Below are 8,503 nucleotides of genomic sequence, written 5' to 3' on the forward strand. Positions count from 1 at the left end.
GTTCACGTGATGAAGTTCTGAAGATGTTACTGTCAACATAAGAAACATCCAAACTTGTCGAGAATTTTTATGAATTTATTTTTTATCATTGCTCAAATACAGCTGTCTCCACTTTCCCCCTACCACCCTCCCCCACCCCACCTACCCCCACCTCCCACCCTTAATCCTACCCTCCTTTGACTTTGTCCACGAGTCCTTTATATGTGTTCTTTGACGGCCCTTCCCTTTCTTTCCCCCATTATCCTCTTTCCTCACTCCCCTCTGGTTACTATCAGTTTGTTCTTTATTTCAGTGTCTCTGGTTATATTTTGCTTGCTTCTTTGTTTTGTCGATTAGGTTCCACTCACAAGCAGTGAAAGAGAAATAGCATATGATCTCATTTATAAATGCATTTGAGCCAAACTGACAATAATTGCTAGAAGCAAACTCTCAACGAATTGAGACAATGCTCCAGAGAATGGAAGTTTTGCAGTTTATTTTGTACATCAGAATAAAAGGGGGGAGATGGAAGAAGGCTTACAAGAAATCCGTCGGAGAAAACAAAGCAGGGAAACCTCCGGGACCAGAGAGACACATAGTTCTTTTACACTGGTGGGTACAAGACAGTCAATAATTAACATTTACAGCACATAGAGATGGTATGCGGGGGAACGCGATAACAACTAGGGGCTCTGTGATCTCATGCTCCGGTACCAGTGGTTGTATCTTCAAAGGTTTGGAAAAGAGGATTACTCTGACCTTTCAAAGGTATGTTATCTTAGATGCAAAAAATGCAATAGATGGGCTCACTCATGGAAAAGATTGGTTTTTGTCAAGGAAGGTACACGTAGGACGTGACTACCCACCCTCACCTGCTTTCAGTTAGGAATTTTTATGTTCAGATCATCTTAAGGGTTACTTTAGGTCTCTAAGTTTGTAAAGCCTGAGAAGTGGCCCCCCTCTGAGCTTGTCAGGTTTCGTGTGTGGCCCCTTTTTCCTCCACATTAGTTACCTACACAATTAATATGAGGGAACACTGTGACACGGCTACTAAAAAATGAAAAGCCAATGCAGTATTAGGTTACATTAATAGAGCTACACACAATATTCAGAATGAAATGTCCTATTCTACTCTTCTGATCTGCCATCATCAAGAATATTGTAATTAATTCCAATGTCCAATGGAGGCAACAGGGATGGCAACTGGTTTTAAAATCATATCAGTTGAGGTAAATAAAAACAGGAGTATTTAGCTTGGAGAAGACAAGACTTGGGGGAAAATATAAGATAACTTCAACTTTGTGAAAGAATTTTCATTATAATTGTAATAGAATAACTGCAGAGTCAGAAAATTTTCTGAAATGATTTAAGGGAAGTCAGCAGAGATGCTGAGGTTTAGAAATAGAAAAGGTAAGACTCGGGAAATAGGAGCACTACAGAGGTGTGAGATGTTCTCTCTGCCACATTCACCTAGAAACAATGGTCAATCCTGAATGCAGGTAAAAGGTTGAAAATCCATGGCAAATCCTGGTGCAGTGCCCAAAAGAGGGCTACTGCAAGGGGGAGTAGAAATCAGCATTGCTTTTGGCAAGGATTTAGAGAGGGGAGCTTGAGTACGCAGCCAAATTTCTCCTCAAAATACATGCTGCAGTCCTTGCTGGTGTGGCTCAGTGGATTGAGCTCTGGCCTGCAAACCAAAAAGTTGCCAGTTCAATTCTCAGTCAGGGCACATGCCTGGGCTGAGTAGGGGGTACGCAAGAGGCCACCATACATTAATGTTTCTCTCCCTCTTTTTCTCCCTCCCGTCCCTTCTGTCTAAAAATAAATAAATAACATTGTTAAAGAAATACATGTTGTATACTGGGAATGCATGGGACAGGAGGCTAAAATCATAAGCAGAAAATAAATAAATAAAGTCATAAGCAGAATGCTTCTGAAAATCAGAGCAGTTTCTCAAGCAGTTACATAAGACAAAATTAGAGTTCCATAGATTTTTTTTAAAAGATACATTATACACAATCACTAACCAAAAGAAATTTGGTATAGTTACGTTAATATCAGACAAGTAGATTGGAAATTTTCATAATATAAAAATGATCCATCCACAAGTAAAAGATAGACATTGTAAATCCATAAGTACCCTATGTAATGAAGAATTCATTTTACCTAAATAGAGTTCCGGCTATTGCCCATGGATACTTGGAAGAACATCTCTAGTTCCCTGGAATGTTCTCCCTTGTAAGAGGGCTTTTGCTTGCCTTTGAACTTTGGCCACCAGACAATCTAACAATGTGATTTATGATGGGGGCTAGGAGCCGTGCCGTATCAGTACTGACGTCTGGAGAACTGGAGATGAAAGGCATTACCCTGAAATGCCGAGAGGAGCTGAACACTAGAAATCAGCCATGCGGGCAGTATGTGATCAAGCCATAATCAAAGCCCTGGACACCAAAAGCTCAGGTCAGCTCCCTGGTTGGCCATATTCTCTGAGAAAGATGTTACCTCAGACTGTGCAGGTTTGACTAATTCTTTACATACCCTATACAATGTTTTTGAATACAAAAAGCAAACATTGACAAAATCTCTCAAAATAGCTCATGGGAGAAGTGGGGGATGAATCTGTAAGGAGACAGAAAACCTGAAAAACACAATTAACAAATAATCTAATATATACATGTAGTTTACATGACATACAAACTACGACAGGATATACATTATTTTAAGCATTTTCCAAAATTCAACAAATGTGATTGTAAAATGAGCCACAGCAAATATAAAATGTTTGAAATCATTTAGGACATGCTCTTTGAACACAGTGGAATTAAACTAAAAACAATAACAAGTTAGTAGAATACTAATGAAGGTTTAGAAATGAAGAGAAACACTTCTAAATATCTCAAGGGTCAAAGAAGAAATCAGAATGGAAATTTTAAAATATTTGAAGCAGGAAGGCAAAGCCCAAGATGGTGACATCGATGGACACTGAGCTCACCCCTTCCCGAGAACACATCAGATGTGCAGTTCTATTTAGAACAATTTCTCCTCAGAGAGTATCCTGAGCCAACTGAACAGCTTCTGCACAACAAACAAGACAGACTACCTATGGTGGGTTGGGAACACAAGAGCTCTCTTGGACCTGATGAAACAACCCAGAACTGGAGGAATCAGTGAGCGCCATGTTTACATTTCCCCTATACGTGGATTCTGGGTGAAAGTTCCATCCAGGTGCTCCGGCCGCCCTGCAGGGGCCCTGTAGCACATGCCTGGAGACTCCTCCTGGAGTTAGATCCAGCAGAAAGAGGCGATGCCACAGCATGCGCAAAAGGGGGCTCTCCCACCTGGAGACTGACCCAGCAGGTACCATGGGATGCTGCTTCATGCACGCGCTGGGCCCCATCACCTGAAGAGGTAGAAAATGCTGCCTGCCCACCTGCAGGGCTACCCTGTCCAAAGACAGGGTGGAGGTAGTGGGGCACTCCTGTGCCCTCAGGTGGGGCTGCCCTTCCTAGAGAGAGTGTGGAGCTAGCAAACAATGTGGTACCTGTACACGGGATGGATATATCTGATAAGGTGTTGATATCCAAAATATATAAGAAACTCATACAACCCAATAAGAAAAAATCAACAATCCAAGAAAAAAGTGGGCCGAAGAAATCCATTCTTTTTCTCCCAAGACCACATACAGAGGGCCAACAGACGTATGAGCAGATAATCAACATCACTAATCATCAGGGGAGTGCAAATCAAAATCACAGTGAAATGCCATCTCCCACGGGTCAGAATAGTTATCAAAAAGTCAACAAATTGCATGTGTTGGTGAGGATATGGAGAAAAGGGGACCCTTGTGCATTGTTGGCCAGACTGTGAAATAATGGGGCCACCATGGAAAACAGTGTGGAGATGCCTCAAAAACCTAAAAATAGATCTACCGTCTACAAACCCAAGCATCCCATCTGCGGGTACCTACCAAAGAAAACAAAAACACTAATTCAGAAAATAGGAACCCCTGTGATCATTGCAGCATATTTACAATAGCCAAGATATGGAAGCAACCTAGGCATCCATTCATAGATTAATGGATAAAGAAGATGTGGAATACAAGGTCTGTCCAGAAGGTATCCAGCCATGTAATATGAAAAAAAAATAGAGACATTTATTCAAGACACAAGACACAAGAAACATTGTACATGGGACAATGATGCTTCAGTCTCCTTCAAAGTAGGCACCCGGGTACCTTACACAGTTCTCCCAGCCGCCATCAGCTACCCCATCCTGTTTTCCTGAATCTCATCAACATTCTGAAATCTGTTCTTTTTCAAAGGTGATTTTAGTTTTTGGAAAAGCCAGAGGTCACAGTGTGCCACATCCGGGCTGTGGGAGGACTGAGTCACCTGGATGACGTGATGTTCTGCCAAAACACTCTGTACCAGACATGACACATAAGCAGGCCTATGGTCGTGATGAAGCTGCCAATCACCAGCTGCCCATAGCTGGAGCCCTCTGAATCATCCAAATACTTTCTGCAGAGGAATGTTCAAGCGTGACATAAAATTGGATGCAGATCTGTTGCTCTGGTAACTTAGTCATTTTGAATGTGATGGCCACACAGTACACATGCTCACTCAAGGGTATATACTACCTCCACTGACTAGTGGAATGAAATCGTCATTGTTCACACATGCGCATTCCAGGCCATTCTCCTCAGCTGTCAGGTTACATCGATGTCACTCAAACCATTCTCATTATACTAACAACGGCTGGACTTTTTCTGGATAGACATCATATTACTAAGGATCCAAATTAGTTCTTGGTCCTCATACCTTCTATATCTATCCTTTCACAGTAATCAATCTCCAATTCTTCCATGACTTTCAATATTATTTTTTGCATAATATAAAATGTCCATATTCATACAGCCATCCAGTCCTTATCTTACTCTTTAGTTTCCTTGTGGCTTCTGTTGCACCAGCATCTTACATCCCTAACCACCCAAGCTACTTAAAGCTCTGCAAATGTGATATTATTTCATATGCCTCCAACTGTGAACAAACCACTTTCTCAGCTACAAATGCCCTTTCCCCAGATCTTTAACTAACTAATCCATACTGTTTTATTAAAAGTCAGTCACGAGCCCTGGCTGGTGTAGCTCAGTGGATTGAGCACGGGCCTACGAACCAGAGGATTGCGGTTCGATTCCCAGTCAGGGCACATGCCTGGGTTGCAGGCCAGTTCCCGGCAGGGGATGCATGAGAGGCAACCATATATTGATATTTCTCTCCCTCTCTCCTTCCCTTCCCCTCTAAAGATAAATAAATAAAATCTTTTTTAAAAAATCAGGCAATGTTCAAAAAAAAAGTCAGTCATGGAATCATTTTCCCTAAAAATCTCTCTCCATGTGCTCCTATTGCATGGATCATCCTGCATTAGAATCTGTTAAGAAATCCTATTGAGGGATTATTTACCAAAAAAATACACTTTTTAAATATACAGTTTGATGAGTTTTGACAAGTGTACATGTCTGTATAATCATCACTTCAATCAAGATATAAGTATTTTTGGAAAGAACTCACAGACCTCCGTACAGGAGCGCTCATCCACAGAGTAGGAACCCTTGGCTAAGGCCTACTGCCCTGGCTGGAGCTAGGACCACCTGCCAAGGGCTTCCCAGGCCTCCTCTGCTCTGACCCTTCTACTGGCAAGTCTGCAAGCCTCAGATGCGATTGTCAGCCAGGTGAAACCAAGAGCACTGTCACCATGACAACCAGTCATTAGCTTCAGGACAGGGACCCTGCTCCCTGGAAATTTTTCATGACAACCACTTAGTATTTCACAAACTGCCTGGACCAGTCCCAGAATGTGTCACTGCTGAACTGAGTTAGGGACATCAATGCTCGGCCACCCCATTAGCACCCTCTCTGCAGCAGAATTGTCCGAATACCATCTTCGACAATGTCATGACCTTGTGTGCTATGCCGCCCATCCAACTGTATGCCTTCTTCAACTCCTTCCTGCATCAGAGGATCCCCCAGTCTGCTCGGATCCTGATCAGCCTGGTGGTCATCCTGCTGGTATTCCTGATTCCTGCCATCCTGGTGAAGGTGCACCTGGATGCCCTGCCCTTCATCATCACTATGACCAAGACTATGCTCATTACCTGGCTGGTATAGCTCAGTGGATTGAGCTCGGGCCTGTGAACCAGACGATCGCAGTTCGATTCCCAGTCAGGGCACATGCCTGGGTTGCAAGCCAGTTCCCAGCAGGGGACGCATGAGAGGCAACCATAGATTGATATTTCTCTCCTTCCCTTTCTCTCTAAAGATAAATAAATAAAATATTTTTTAAAAAGACTATGCTCATTCATGCATTTGGTGCCATCCTGTAGGGCAGCCTTTTGGTCAGGCTGGCCTCGGGCCTGCCATGTACATGGCTCCTGCCATGAGTGGCCAGGGCCTGGCAGGCATCTTATCTTTGCCTCACTGGCCACTGCCAGTGGCACAGAGCTGTCAGAAAGTTCCTTTGGCAATTTTGTCACAGCCTGTGGGGGTCATAATTTTGACCATTGTCTGTCATCTGGGTCTGCCCCAGCTAGAATTTACTGCTAGGACCAGCAGCTCAAGCTCAAAGGGCCTGGGGAGCAGGATACCAAGTTGGACCTAATTAGTAAAAGAGGAGGGAAGAGAAGGCCAAGAGGAGTCTGGAGTTTCAGCCTGCAACTCTCAGCCCACCAACAAAAGCCACTCAATCCAAGCCATCCTCAAAAGTATCTTAGTCCTTGTTCCCTATGCTTCATCTTCTCAGTCACCATTGGGGTATTTCCCAGCATCACTACTGAGGTCATTACAACACTGCAGGCGCTAGCACCTGGGGACGCTACTTTACTGCGTTGTCTTGTTTCTTGACTTTCAGTGTCTTTGACTGGCCGAACCAGAGCCTCACAGCCATATCCACATGGTCTGGGCAGGACATCTGCCAGCTGCCAAACCTGGTGCTGGCCCAGCTGGTGTTCGTGTCCCTGCTACGGCTGTGCCACATCCAGCCCTGCAGACACCGGGCTGTGGTCTTGGAGCGTGGCGCCTGGCTCACCTTCCTCAGGGCTACCTTGCCAGTGTCTGCATGTGCTTCGGGCCCAGGAAAGTGAAGCTGCCTGAGGCAGAGACAGCTGTTTGCCTTCGTGGCCTTCTTTCTATTTCTGGGCCAGGTGCTGGGGGCTGTCTTCTCCTTCCTGTTCCAGGCCATTGTGTGACCATGGATGGAGAGAGGGCTGCACTGACTGCCTGTTCCTGTCCTTTCCAACTCCTTCAGGAATGGACAGCATGGGCTGAAGATTTTCTCTCTTTTTTCTAAAAAGATTTTTCTGAGCTTCCACATTTGTTCATTTTTATTTGCAAACTCTTTTTCAACACAGTTTCCAACCCCGTACCCATCTTCAGTCTGATCATCCAAATGCTAAAGCGGCAGAAAGGTGTAGAATAAATGCATCAAAGAAGAGGCAAAGCTGTGAAATTAAGTTGCATGCGATCGGTCTATGAGGATGGGGGAAGCACGATGGAAACAAAACAAAGTAAAACAAAGTCATTGGAAGGCTTTAGCTAACCTTCTTTCCATCATCTTTATCTTTTGCTCCATGTTTAAGGATTTGCATGAACTCGGTGTAATTGAAATTTCTCTTTTTGTCCGTAGGTGCTACCGTTCATCTACTTCCTCATCTGTAAACCCACCTCCCATTGTTGTCAGCAGCTCTCGGGTAATACCCCTGAGTGGCGTCAGTTGCTTCTCCAACAAAGCAAGCAAAACCATTTATGATGGCATCTTCTGGATCTGTGCTGTCTAACGGCTCACCAAATGTCCTGAAGAACATGGTGAAATTCATGGGCCCCAGAACCTCATTTATCATGGCATCAAGGTATGCACCCATTGGATGCTTCCCTAGAGAAGCAAGCACGTCATGCAAATCTTTCTCGTCAATGAATCCACCTCTGTTCTGGTCAAGCACGGGAAAGGCCTCTTTAAACTTCCTGAATCTGTGACTGGTCAAACATGGAGAACACATTAGATGGTGCATGCTGGGGGTGCTTTTTGGTAGTCTTGGTCTTTGCCTTTTTGCTTGACATGGTGGCTGTTTAGTTCACTGACCGGGCTGCCCTGATGAGATGATGAGCAACTATGACAAGTACTCTAGAAGCTTCCTCTTCGAGCCGACTTCTGTTTTCTCACGGCCTGTGCTGGGCCCAGGTGTCCAGGCCTGGAGGAGGAAGCCTCTGGGTGAACAGAGGTAACTCTGTGGGCCAGAGCATCAGAGTCAAGGGAGGGGTCACAGTCTCTAAATATGCTCACGTTTCCCATACTTGGTTCTGACTGATTCCAGCCTGAGGACAGTAGAATCTCCTAGGCTCACAGTGAGTGTGTGTCTGTCTGTGTATACGTTTGTCTACCTGTACCAGAGGTCGCTAGAGGCCAGAACTGTCTGTTTTAAAGTCCAGTCTCATATTTCCACCCCCATAATGCCCCCGTGCCTCCACCCGCA

At 44.4% G+C, this 8,503-nt stretch overlaps 2 pseudogenes; one reads left to right on the forward strand and one right to left on the reverse strand.

Moving 5' to 3' along the window:
• Positions 1-681: 681 nt before the first annotated feature.
• Positions 682-7,222, forward strand: LOC118984806 (equilibrative nucleoside transporter 1-like; annotated as a pseudogene).
• Positions 7,223-7,564: 342 nt separating this feature from the next.
• LOC118984807 (myosin regulatory light chain 12B-like) lies at positions 7,565-8,118 on the reverse strand (annotated as a pseudogene).
• Positions 8,119-8,503: the final 385 nt, after the last annotated feature.

Source organism: Sturnira hondurensis, unplaced genomic scaffold (assembly GCF_014824575.4).
Source record: "Sturnira hondurensis isolate 20B ecotype Veracruz unplaced genomic scaffold, ASM1482457v3 Scaffold0003812, whole genome shotgun sequence".
NCBI lineage: Eukaryota > Metazoa > Chordata > Mammalia > Chiroptera > Phyllostomidae > Sturnira > Sturnira hondurensis.